The sequence below is a fragment of the Urocitellus parryii genome, chromosome 2, assembly GCF_045843805.1.
Source record: "Urocitellus parryii isolate mUroPar1 chromosome 2, mUroPar1.hap1, whole genome shotgun sequence".
In the NCBI taxonomy this organism is placed as follows: Eukaryota; Metazoa; Chordata; class Mammalia; order Rodentia; family Sciuridae; genus Urocitellus; species Urocitellus parryii.
The window spans coordinates 141,818,199-141,830,690 of NC_135532.1; the positions used below are offsets into that span (position 1 = coordinate 141,818,199).

At 39.9% G+C, this 12,492-nt stretch overlaps 1 long non-coding RNA gene across 1 annotated transcript in view; it reads right to left on the reverse strand.

Annotated features, from left to right (window-relative positions):
- LOC113178734 (uncharacterized) overlaps window positions 1–9,572 on the reverse strand; it is a 58,893-nt gene extending 49,321 nt beyond the window's left edge. Inside the window, exons 1-2 of the long non-coding RNA XR_003300255.2 lie at window positions 9,528–9,572; window positions 5,087–5,165 (exon numbers count right to left, since the gene is read on the reverse strand). This is a non-coding gene — a long non-coding RNA (uncharacterized LOC113178734). The remainder of the gene's footprint in view (window positions 1–5,086; window positions 5,166–9,527) is intronic.
- Between the last annotated feature and the right edge of the window lie 2,920 nt (window positions 9,573–12,492).

Below are 12,492 nucleotides of genomic sequence, written 5' to 3' on the forward strand. Positions count from 1 at the left end.
CTGTATAAGGCTTGATCTCTAATGCTAACAAGTAATGACTGCAAGATTGTACATTTGTTCTCATTAATAGCCATGCAAATATGATCATAGTTTTGTCCTATGGGGGGAAAAACATAGAGGCAAATCAGAATGGAGCAGGTTCAAAGAACAAAGTGGGGAAAAGGATTAAAGAGGCAACAATGAACACTACCTTTGCCGTGTTTCAAAATCTGTTGTTCCACTCAGGGCTGTATAATGAAAGCAAAAATTTTTTTTCTTTCAAGGCTAAATGGTAAAATGGAAAACTAATTTAATGTTGCCTTTGTATTACCTTCAAAATAAAATTAAAATTACCCTTTTATAGAAATGTTTTACCTTTCCAAGGTTAAGAAATAATCGAACAAATCCTATGAAATTATTTGTTCCTGTGTGATTTCTTTTCTTTTGTTCTTCTACAGTTAGAAAGCTTATTGACTTGTAAGTGACTCTTCATGCTAATATGCACAATATTTATACATCTATAAGTAATACCCACTTGCCCAGTGGCATTCCACACAGAAAAAATAGAATTTTATGTATCATTAGGCAGTTTCTAAGGTGTCAGCAGTTTCATACAAAGCAGAAGCATAATGACTAGTCGTACTACTTGCTAAATAGCAGAGTGTTTGGAAATTTTTAAACCACTGCATTAGATACACCTGGACTCCCTGACTGAGCTAAACTCCCTCCTCCATCCATGTGTGTTCAGCATACAAGCAGCCCCTACCAATGGTCTCTTTCTAGTGAAGAGGGCATAAAAAGGGAGTGTACCTGCAGGGCTCCTGCAATCCTAGTGACTCCCAGCAGAGAGATCCCGTGGCTGAGGCTAACTGCATATGTGCAAGAAACGTGGGACCCTCTTGCTTTAAAAAAAGAAAGAAAAATATTCCAGTCAATGTATTAAAACAGTTTTCCTCTTTTTTTCTGTGGTAATTCTATTGACCTGCCATGGTGATTTTTATTTGCTATTTAGTCTTAAGCTTAGAAAAACATTAAAATTTTAATTACTACCATTCATTTTTACATTGCCCAATGCCAATTTGATGAAAGAACATTGAAATAAAATGTGTACCACTAAAGTTACACAGTTTTCATAGCTCATGCATGCATATGTATTTTGTTCCCATCAGAACAGTGGAAGTGCTACATAAAAATAACTGTTTTTATTTCACTTTTTTTTTATGTGCACATTCTACTGATTCCTTTGACTAACTGATGAGAAAGGAAATTCTAAAAGGAAAGGGAGTGTTGTGCTTTGGAATATGAAGTATCCCCCCAAAGCTTATATGTTAAGGTGGGACTATTCAGGGGTGAAATGATTGGATGGGGAGAGCATCATCAGCCCATCCTAGTTTGAATGGACTAACTGGGTGGTAACTATAGGCAGGTGGGGTGTGGCTGGAGGAGGTGAATAACTGGGGGCATGCCTTGGAAGGGTGCATCTTCCCTGTACCTCTCCCCCCACTCTAAGCCCCTGCTTCCTGGCCACCGTGAGCAGAGTTATTCACCTTTGCAGTGCCCTTCTGCCTCACCTTGGCTCCAGAGCTTCAGCTGACTATGGACTAAATCATTAAAACAGTGAGCTCAAAACAAAATTTTTTTCCTCTAAATTGTTCTTGTCAGGTAGTTTGGTCACAGTGAAGAAGAACTGATTGATTAGCACAGAGTCACAAGCCTAAATGGGTAGCTAATACAGAGAGGTAACATGGGAGAGGATTTGGGGGATCTCTTGGTCTTTGTGGTTCTTAGAACCCCATTGCTTCCTTTCTGCATTTGAGGCAAGTTGGAGACTTGCTTAAGTCTCACAAAACCCCCTCACATTATAGGACCCCTAGAATTCAGTGCCTTGGGGCACAACAAGTACCATGTGGGAGGGAGGAGGTAAGCAACCATACATTTTGTGTGCATCTCCTTTGTTCAAACTCATGCACCGTTGCTCCATAGGACTTATAAAACTTGAGTTTAAAGATAAAATTAAGAATTTAAGGCAAGGACAGGACAGCATGAATTCCTTATGAGTGGAGGGCCCTGTGACTGCACAAGTCACATGCCACGTACATGGTTCCATTCCTGAGTCACCAAGGGCAAGACTATGTCCCTCCCCGGGCAGGGTAATGTTCAAGGCTGATAGTTTTGCAAAAAGAGGGGTGAGGCAGTAAAAGAAAGGAGAGTTTCCCATCTGGGAAAAACTGGACACACACACACACACACACACACACACACACACACACAATACACTCTATGTTCACTCTTATCCTGGTCAAATTAAGATGGTCAAATTGACCAGTGCTTTGTCAGAGCATTCAGAATGCATCAGAGCCCACAAAATTACAGTTTGTTGGTGATGCTATTTCCAGCCAATACATATTTAAGTATGTTTGTCAAGCCCAGCAAAATGTTCAAATGTATTACAATATAATGAGTGGCAACCGTTCTCTGCCCCTGGGGTGACAACTACACTGTGCTAAAATGCCAAGTATGTATGTGTATGTAAGAGCTTCAAAATTTATGAAGGATACCCCCCAAGTCCCTCCAAGCTAGAGAAAATGAAATGTTTTAACGTGATCCTTGGTGTCCCAACAATTATTTTCTGTTCACATCTTTACACCATAAATTTATTGCCTTTTTAAATTTTCACTAAAAGTCTATTCCTCACTTATTGGGTATTGTTGCATAAATAAACAAAGATTATTTTTAATTACTTCTTAAGTGTTAATATGTTAAATGAGTGGGATAAAAAAAGTGTTCACTTTCACAATTCAGATGCACAAATCATGTAATTAAATTTTGCGTCTCAGAAAAATTGCAAACATGACATACCTTAGGCTGACTAAATAAAATGGCAAGTGTCAAATCTTCCAATTCCCAAGACTTTATAAATTATCTTTATATTTCTGTGTGTAACAGACCTGAGATATTCACCAGCTTTTCTTAAGGAGCCACAAAAAAGTAAAGAATGTTTGCTACTGATGAGAATTTTATAACAATTTTTCTGGAATCTACATTTTTGAGGGACCTGAAACACTGTGGGGATTCTAAGTCATACTGTTTGCTTTCTTTTTCTTCTACTTTTTTTGTTTTAGTACTATTAACTTTTAATCAAGGTAGAGAAAAACCCTATCATCGTCATCAGGAAAGTCACTAATTAAGAACACTGTAAATATCATAAACTCTTTACCCATTGTTTCCTTCATTGAGCAACTATTTTCCTGCCAGAAGTGAGAAGTACAAAGGATACAACAATGAATAAGAGATATTGTGACCATCTGTTCAAGGAGCTTAGGGACTGATGGGGGAAACAGACAATGGATGGATGATAGAAGCCATTATCCATGCTTCTGCCACCCATCCATTGCTTATACACTTGTGCATGCATGTGTGTGTGTGTGTATGTGTGTGTGTACATGAGTGCACTTGTGCCAGAATGCATTAGCATGTGCATTGTGCAGGTAAGGAATAGGAGGTAAAATTAAGAGATGTGAATGTTGTTCCCCTGGGATGGGCTGGAGAAAAGGCAGAAAAGCGAAAAGAGAAAGCAGGAAATAAGGAGTTGGAGATTTTTCCAGGTCAAGGTAACCATGTATGGAAAAGCCTGTGGTTTGGCATAAAAGGCAGGGCAGGGCATTTTGGGGTAGCCAAAAGAAGTCAATTTTGAAGTGGTCCACAGAAACCACACTGAGAATTTTGGATTTTACTCCAGTTTGATGGAAAGTCAAAAGGTATCTCAGAGGAGGTGGTTCCATCAACACAACAGGTTTTGCAAAATGATGACAGGGCAGAATGTGGTTGTTCAATGGCATGAGCTGGACCAGAGATCACAAAGGCAGGAATTGATACAAGAAGAGTTCCACAGCCTCTGCCCCTTGGTTAATGGGTTTCTCTCCATCCAAAATGGAGCAAGTATCAACTGTTTGTACCTTCTTGAAAGAGCACTTTGCTTGCCACACACACATTTCATTACCTGAGAATTACAAAACAAACTGAAAGAGAAGAATTCAGAGTGCATTACTAATACATTGTAAGAGATTATAATTGAAAGATGCAAACAACGATTTAGCTCAGCTAATATGCTCTGAATAATATACATTAAAATTAAACAAAAGCCAAACACTGAACCACAATCCTTAAGAGCGTCTTTCAGGAGAAGAGCTATAATGGGAGTAAGGTCCAGATTCTGGCATAGAAGATTATCTGTGTCTTCTAAAATAAATAGATCTGCCTCTTGATTCCTTGATGCTCTCTTTTTACAGAGTTTTCTTGAGCTCTTTCAATCTGCACTCCTTTTTTGGTATAGCTGTCATGCATTTGCCAGCCAGGCCCTGATGGATGCTCATGGAAGAAAGGTAGGCAAAAGTTCTCTCAGCTATAACCACTAGGGCATAATATGTGGTCCACACCATCCTGTCTAGAACCGAAGCTGTCTCTACACACTCACACTCTGTTCCCATTGCTTTTGACTCCTTAACCCAATTTTAATTACAACTACTGCAGGGCTGTGTGTCACCATGCCCAGAATGGTGCTCACGGGTTCATTTCAAGACCTCCACTCAGATCACTGCCATTATTTCTTAACAGTGTCGGCTGCTCACTCTGACTCCTTGGTCACAGGATCACAAAAGGCAAGAAAAACTGGATCAGGTTCAAGATTACCAACCAGATGAAATTGTGAAAAATAAAGGGCTGGGAATAACAACTGGAATTCTGCAGAACTCACTTCCAGCAGCAAACTTTGATCCAGATTCCTACCTTCCAGGAAGATTGTGACTGTTATAGTCATTAACTATGTTTGGGTGAAAAAAAATTATTGGTAAATGAATTTTTCTTTTAATAACTCTAACAAACTGACTATTTAACAATAGATTCTGATACAAAACTGTAAGGTGAGTGAATTCTGTACTTCAGGATGATAAGCTCCTGAAACATTTTGCTAAGATTAAAAAAAAAATCTATGTATAAACACTGTCTTCCTGATGGTCAATTTGAAAGAAGCAATTCAAACCTTTGCTAATTCTTTGTTCTTGCTAATAGGCTTTGGATTTTATTGATAACAGACAGAAGAAGAGCCCACCTTTATTATCTACCATGATTTCCACTGGAATCTTTTGCCAATAGTGTGTTTTCAGAACTGTCGTCTCAGGAGTGGCTCTCTGAAATACAAAAAAAAAAAAAAAAAAAAGTTCCATGCTCAAAGAAATTAAGGAAATATTAACAATTATGTCACTCCTGGCTTTTCACAATAGACAAAAACAAATAAATGAGAAAAAAAGAAAAAAAACCACCATAGGAAAAAAAAAAACACTGAGAAGTCCTGCAACAAAGAAATCTGTGAATTACATTTCACCCATAGACTCCCTTAACTACCTGATAGCAAAGCCTTGTTTTCAAATAGCACCTATTAACATCCTGTGATACAGCGGCTCATGGAAGTCTTCTGGAAAGGATGCAGAGCCAGGATGTTTTCCAACCCCCCCCCGCCCCCATTGTATGATATAAATGTCCTATTTCCCTTGCATCAATTCAATTACTTACATATGAACTCATCTTAAAAGTACACATTTATAACATTCATTACGTCATCTGAAGGTTCTAGTCACTGACTACAAGAGCTGTATCAACACAATATCGGCCCCTGCCCCGTAGGAGCAGCTAGCATTCTTGAAAGAAAAGATGTATCTCCTTCAAGGGAAGTTGCACAGAAAGGCCACATGGGATTATGTAAAAATTAGTGGGGCAGAAATAAGCACGAGGAGACTTGAAAGGGGGAGGGCAATTGAATGCACATTATCCACTTTTAGAGACAATGGCAAAACACATACACACCCTTTGTTCCCTTCTGCCTGTCATTTTTTCTTCCTTTCCCAGAGACACTCAGAATACAAAATGTGTTATTTATTCTGTGCCCACAGCTTTGGCAGGTTGGGATCCCTACATTGTGAAGCCAAAAGGCATTCAATATTAGAGTTTATTGTCAGGAAGTCATAGATCTTAGAGCCGGGGTTAGAAGAAAACTCTCACCCTCATCTAAGCCACCACATCCCTTGCCTGGCCCCCAGGATCTCCTTGCTTCTGCCCTGGCCCCCCTACAAGCAGTTCCCCGGGCAGCAGCCAGAGTGATTCTTTTCAGATGTAAATTTGACCCGGGCTTTTCCAGTGGCTTCCCATCACAATGAAGATCAAATCCAAATTCTTTTCCACAGGCTACAAAACCCTGTGGAGCCCTAGGCCCGGCTACCTCTCTCCCATCTTCCTCCTGACACTGTCCTTCCTCTCAGATCCCCAGCCCTGGACATCTCTTCTTTTCCTCAGAGGACTGTGTCCTTGCCACTCCTTCCTCCCCTGTAGCATTTCTCCCAGCTTAGTCACATCTCAGTTCCAAAGCTGTCTCCTCAGAAAGGCCTTCCCTGGATCCTTCTTTTAAAACAGCCAGCTCATTCCCCTGCATGCCCCCTTCCCCCTCATCCCCCTTACTGTTTCTACAATAGCCTTGTTGAAAATTTTTAAATTTATATATTGTTTACTTCAGTGAGGGCAGGGGCATTTTCCTGTTTGGGGCAGCCTGTGGCTCCTTGCATCTATTAAGCACTCCATAAATGTTGAGTGAATGAGCCAATGAATGAATGAGTGAATGCATACATTGACAGCCAAATTAGCCTGCGCAGCAAGACGGGGTATATGTCAAAGAATATCTGTCAAAGAATATATGTTATTAAATGAAATAATCATATGAAGCACAAAGACCAAGTAACTTCCACCATGGATGGTAATTATTATTAATTCCCAAAAGCCTCTTTTATAGAATGTTCTTAAACAGGTAACTTATTAGTTCCAAGTGAAAATCCCTTGGCCTACTAATACATGAGAAAGATAATCCATCATTTGTACTCTGCTTCGTATATGGTAAGTGCAAAGCAAAGACATTTTTTAATTATTATTCTGAACTATCTAGACAAAAAAAAACCCTCAGCATTCTGAAGATACATGATATATCACTTTTTTACTAATATTTTTATTTCTTGGAGACTTCTTAGCCTACTAAGAGAAAGCTACATGAAGAGTTTAAAAAAAAAAAACTTTGATTTTGAAATAATTTGACTTCAGAGTTGCAAAAGTAGCAGTTTCCATATAACCTTCACCCAGCTTCTATCAGTATTGCAAATAATTATGGTATAGTGTCAAAACCAGGAATTAATATGGGGGCATTCCTGTTAAATCAGATACAAAACTTATCTCAATCATATGAAGGATTTTTTTGTTAAATATTAGTGGTCTGAGCTAATTAGGATCCTATCTTGGTCCATTAATCAAGGAAAGGAGACACATATTACCATATAGAAATATTAACATAGTCACTTACACAATTCTTCACATCTTTAAAGAGTTTCAAATTTGAGAAACTATTAGTCTCAACCTATGTAGAAGTCCGCTCTTTCTATTCAGGAAAGCCAAACACAAAGCCCTTCACAGTTTCAAAGAGATGTGGACAAGGGGATCCCTGATTTTAATCTTTAGGGTCAAAGCCCTTCTTTCCCTGAGAACCTAATTCCTCCTTGCCCTGTCAGTTCTGGATATCGCTGTGCATTCAGGCTGGAGGGGAAATAAAGCTGAGGGCAGGCCTGGAATTCAAGGAGCATTTCAACCCCAGCCAGAGGAGGATTTGGGCAGAGAGCTCTGAGAGAATCAATCATGGTCAGAGGAAAGACATCCCTGCTCCCCGTGCCCAGGGAGGGCTGCAGGTCCTGGGGGCATCCTCACATGTACTCTCTCTACCTCTGAAGGTGTAGAAGCCACCTGTAGCCTGTCTGGTCACACACAAGGGAACACATGCAGCTGTCCCTTTCCAAGCCACATTCTCCTTGCCCCACAGTCTCCTGCCCGCCACTTCGCCCTACTTGAATGTGACAAATCAGCATCTAGTGAAATTAGTTAATTCAGTGTAATAAAAGAGATGCAAAGACGTTCTCTAAAGTCAAAAAACAACTAAAAGTACAAAGGCAATATCAGCTGCAGGTGAGGCACTGATGTCTTTTTTGTTTGGTTTAGTTTGGTTAATGAAATGCTTTCTACTATAGTATTTTGAATAAGCCCACCCAGCAGGGTGGTCCTCTTAGAGTAAGGAAATGTGCTCTTACATGTCCCTGGTTGGAGATGACCCATACTTGATAACCAATGTGTTGAGAATGAGAATATAGCTTTCATTGGGAGGCTATGATGATTTAAATTTTGCTTCTTTAGAAGATTTTCCCTAAAATGTGATGATTTTGAATCAGAGAATAAAAAGCAGACTAAGTGTGGGAAAATATGTCAAGCTGCCTCATTCTTTCCTCAACACATAGTCTAATGAAAGAGCATAATCTAGTACCCAAGGAGGGGTTAGCATCCTGATTCTCCACAATTTACCAGATGTTTGAACTTGGACCAGTCTTATCCTCGGTTTCCTCATCTGCACAATGAGAAATATAATAACAATACCAAATACAGGATTTGTTTGGAGAATCAAATGAGATCATAGATGCGAAAGTCCTTTCTTTATATAAAGTTCTTTCCATGTCTGTGACCATTGATCTATCACTTGTAAGAAATATATGGTCAAATCCCCAGTTAAATCCATTAGAACATTTTAACACAGACCTCCGATTGCCCTCTAATGCAGTGATTTAGTACATGACCTTTTCTTTCCATTTTTTTTTTTGTTTTTCTTTTCTTTTTAACTAAGAAGTGAAAAGAATGGGTACAGAAGGGATGGAAAGTACTTTCCTTCATCAATTTCTTCATAAAGAAATCTTTATGACAATTTTCTCCACAGAGTTCATGAAGTTGTTGGTGGTGGTTTTCTCCCTGCGAATCTCCTCCACAAGCTATGCCCCAAGTCTCCCCATTGTGGAAACTCTGGAGGGAAGGCCTCGCACCCGCCTGCAGGAGAGTTTTCATGAGTCTTCATGGTAATGAGAAAAAATAACCACAAGTTGGTGAGCTAAATTAATTAAATTTGCATGACTGTCATTTACCCTGCGATTACGTCCTCCCTACATTATTTAGTGTAAAAATCTCCTTCCTCTTCTGAAATGATGATGATAGTGGATGGCAACTGTTTTGTTTGTTTTCAATGTCCTTACTCTGCAAAATAAGAAGTTGGCTACCCTGTGTCAGGCCCCAATTATTTTTTGAAATTGGACTGGCCCTTGACAGGCCAGTCTCTGGGAACCCTGGGCCTGGGAGGTTAATTGGAGATGGCAGGGATGGCGGTGGGGAGCTAGTTCAGCTGCCTGTGTTTTGCTTCCTTCCCCAGAGCCTGCGGGGCCCACTGCCCCACATCCGGGCTGTCGCCAGTCCCTGGCTGTGTATCTGCGTCCCAGCCCCGCTGGCTCCTCATCACTGTCCGCTTCACTCTGCACTCCCCTGGCTGGCGTCATCCTTCGAGACACAGCTCCCTAAGTTTGCCATGTGCAGTGACCCTGTGTTGACCCCGAGCCATGATACAAACTATGGGATTGTAATGAATCTCTAATTACCCACAGTCCCTCGGTGGGTGAGTCGTCAGCCCTGCTGCTGAGCTATGTTCCTCCCCAATTTGGTCATCATCACGCATTCAGACTGCAGCCAAACTCTGTGCCCGGAAGCTGGGAGCCCCCACAGTCTCAGCCAAATGAGGCTGGCTCTGCAGGCTTCTGGGATGACAGGATGATTTCCTCCCTTGTTATGAATCAGAGAGGGCGTTTGCACATGAATCATTCTGCTTTGCGTGGGGACCTTGTTCTCCACTTCTATTTTCGCCAGCAGGTCAGGCTGAGAAGATGCTCAGGATCTGGGATGACTGCCCTGGGGTCGGTTGAGAGGGGAGGAGGTGAAAGCATTTTAGTTTCACACAATAATTCTAAAATCCCACATCTTGTCCTCAAGTCAAAAGGGACTGAAAGACTGGTCTAGATTTAATAAGGTGACAAGCAACAGGTTTTATTTTTCAGCAAAAAAGGTTGTTGTTTTTTTTTTTTTGAAGAGTGAATTTTTTATTCTGATTTGATATACACGATGGCAGAATGCAATTCATTTCATATTATACATATAGAGCACAATTTTTCAAGACACTAATTGTATACAAAGTATTTTTACACCATTCGTGTCTTATACATGAACTTAGGGTAATGATGTTTAACTCATTCCACCATCATTCCTACCTCCTTGCCCCCTCCCTTTTCCTCCCTCTCATTTTGCCCTATCTAAAGTTTCTCTATTCTTCCCTTGCTCCCCCCACCACCATCACCATTATGTGTCTGCATCCTCATATCAAAGAAAACATTTAGCCTTTGGTTTGGGGGGGATTGGCTTGCTTCACTTAGCATTATATTCTCCAACTTCATCCATTTACTTGCAAATTCCATGATTTTATTCCCTTTTAATGCTGAGTAATGTTCCATTGTGTATATATACCACAGTTTCCCTATCCATTCATCTACTGAAGGGCATCTAGGTTAGTTCCATAATTTAGCTATTGTGAATCGTGCTGCTACAAACCTTGATACCCAAAGGACTTAAAAACAGCATACTACAGGGACACAGCCATATCAAAAAGGTTGTTTCTTACCAGTGGAAAATATAACTTTCTAAAAATGACCATAATAATGGCTCCCTGAGTTGTAGAAGGTGTGCTACCCTTGACCAAAAGAAAAATACAGCCGAACAAGAGCAAGGCATTCTTCAGATCAGGAAACCAATGCTCAGGTGGTTAAGAAACCTGTCCAACTCACACAACTAGAAAGCAGCAGTTTGTCTTGCTCCAAAGCACATGCTGTCCAGGAGTTTAATGGTTGGAACTGGGCAGAGGTGATTGTAGGTAAAAATTACTCCTACTTTTCTGAATGACTCACAGAATTTTATTCTTTACGATTACACAAGATAATTAACATCCAAGTATCAATTTGAGAAAGCAAAACACTTGAGAAAGTGCTCAACTAACTCACGAAAAGTTTCCATTCAAATATCCCTGGCACAAACCTGGGATATTCTCTTTAATGACTATCTCCTTGCCTGTGGCAGGTGCTGAGGAGACACAGATGAATGAGACAGCCCCAGGCTTCAAGGAGCTTACCGGTGTCATAATTCTTGTGTTCATTTCCCACTTGGTATAGTATTAAAAGTTATATTTCTAAAGTACGCTACTTGAACTTTTGAGAACAGATTACTAATATTTCTCTGACTTTTCAAATCCAAGGCTTGTCATAGCATGAACAAGGTCATACTTGTGCACCTTCTTTGGATGGAAAATGCTTATTGTCATTTGATACCCAGGTTATTCCCAAAGCCGTGTGGAAAAATAGTCATGGAATAAACGTCTGTGTTTCGTGATTATATCTTGAAACCATAATGAACAAGCCGTAGGCAATGATAGACCCGTGTTTCTGAAATCAGTATGTTTTCCTAATTTCAGGAGATGTTTTCAATCCAGAGGCTTCTTGAAGTTCAGTTCATTCCTAAAATTTGCAGGTAATTTGTACTTTCTGTAGTTCATCAAAGCTTTGTGATTCATCAGTAATCCTCCATTCTTGAGATTTAGAGCCTTCTCCTATTGTCTAGAACAGAGAGTAGAAAGTAACCTGCTTCTTAGGGAGCAGTTTTATCTTTGAAAATCCTTAACTCCTAAACCCAGAGTGAATCCTGCCAGCCCTCACCCAATCAGTTAACTTATAGGATGTTTCAGCCAGAAAAGAACTTGAAGAAGAAACCCATACACAAAGAGGTGGAGATTTCAAAGACCAGACCCTAGGGGAGTAGAAGCACATTCTCTGGGGTGAGAAGTTTGCATTACTTCAGTTTTGGAGGTTTCTCCTGCCCTGGTATTTCTCTATGCATGTTCTGACAAACATGACAATCTATCCATCTAAAGGAGACTGGCTTCCCAAGAAGGTTTGTATAGTTCAGTTATATGGGTGCAGGCAAAAAGATCATTTAGGACATGCCTACATGGATTAAATATAATGTCAGGGGCTGAGGTTGTGGCTCAGCAGTAGAGCGCTCACCTAGCATGTGCGAGGCCTTGGTTTGATCCTCAGCACCATATAAAAATAAATTAATTGAATAAATGTATTATGTCCAGCTAAACTAAAAAAATAAAATACATAAAAAATTTTTAAAAAATATAATGTCAAGTTTTTAAAACATTTTAAGCATTACAGCTAATAATACTAGCTACCACTTACTGAGTGCCTTTTCTATATCGTGGTTATATATAGTGTATCACTCATTTTCACAACAAGGCAGACTTGTGTTATGAAACCCACTTTACAAATAAAAAACAAGTAATGCTGAAAGTCACATGGATTGTAAGTGAAATGTAAGTTTCATCTGCAGTCATATGTCACTTAACAATGGAAGACATTCTGAGAAATGCATCATTAGATGGTTTTGTTGTTGTCTAAACATAACAGAGGACACTTAACCCAAACCAAGATGTAGAGAGCCTATCATCCCCCTGGGGTGTAT